Source organism: Elephantulus edwardii, unplaced genomic scaffold (assembly GCF_000299155.1).
Source record: "Elephantulus edwardii isolate Elephantulus edwardi_28Jun2011 unplaced genomic scaffold, EleEdw1.0 scaffold00093, whole genome shotgun sequence".
NCBI classification, from domain to species: domain Eukaryota; kingdom Metazoa; phylum Chordata; class Mammalia; order Macroscelidea; family Macroscelididae; genus Elephantulus; species Elephantulus edwardii.
Genome location: NW_006399843.1, coordinates 2,844,057 through 2,845,120, shown reverse-complemented (window position 1 = coordinate 2,845,120; position 1,064 = coordinate 2,844,057). Strand labels below are relative to the sequence as shown.

Below are 1,064 nucleotides of genomic sequence, written 5' to 3'. Positions count from 1 at the left end.
TGGAGACTAAGGTGTGCCTGATACAGGCCATGGTCTTTGCTATCACTTGTTATGCATCAGAGAGTTGGACAGTGACTAAGGAGGATAGAAGGACAATTGATGCCTTAGAGCTGTGATGCTGTGGTACCATGGACTGCTAGGAAAACAAACAGATTCATCCTGGAAAGGGTTAAACCAGGCGGCTCCTTGGAGGCAAGGATTTTGAGGCTCTGTCTAACATACTCTGGACATGTTGTAAGGAGGGACCAGTCCTTGGAGAGGGACATCATGCTTGGGAGGGTGGAGGGACGGCGCAGGAGGGGAAGGCCCTCTATGAGGTGGATTGATTCAGTGACGGGGCAATTTAGATGGGTGTATCGGAGATGGTGTGATTGGCACAGGACAGAGCGGAGTTTAGGGCTGTTGTACATAGGGTCGCGATGAGTCATAAGCGACTCGATGGCACATAACAACAACATTCTGAATCATAGATGCGCTGCCATGAAAGGACAGATAATATAAAGGACAAGCAGACACTCAAGGGTAGACGATCCATTCAACCACAAACGCAGTTGCTGTATAAAGTTAGTAGGTGTTATTTCCTCATCCTACAAATAGATTCCACTCTGTAGACCTCAAGGGTAGAGAAGATCCTGTATTTAATTTTTAATATTCTTTGGTATTCTGTACCCCAAAACATTACCTCTCCTCTACACACACACACACCCCTCCACTTGATCAGGTTTATTGAATTTTTCCCATGAGTTCTGTCTCCAGCGTTCCATCAGACTAGCTACTTTTCTTTAATATTCTTACCTGTCACCCAACACAGGTTCCAATGTCATTGTCTTGTTGTGTTTTTCCAGTAATCACCACCACAATTTCAACTTCAGCAGCAGTTTCAACTCCAACCTCAAAGACTCCAGCAAAAACTTTGAATCCAACCTCAAAGACTCCAGTGGCAACTTCAGCTCCAACCTCCAAGAGTTCAGCGAGAACTTTCATTCCAACCTCAACGACTCCAGAGAAAACTTCTACTCCAACTTCAAAGACTCCAGAGAAAACTTCCACTCCAACCTCAAAGA

The 1,064-nt window shown here is 45.1% G+C and overlaps 1 protein-coding gene across 1 annotated transcript in view; it reads left to right on the top strand.

Annotated features, from left to right (window-relative positions):
- Window positions 1-1,064, top strand: part of PLET1 (placenta expressed transcript 1) — a 17,812-nt gene that overhangs the window by 16,338 nt on the left and 410 nt on the right. The gene's annotated exons all lie outside the window — the stretch shown is intronic.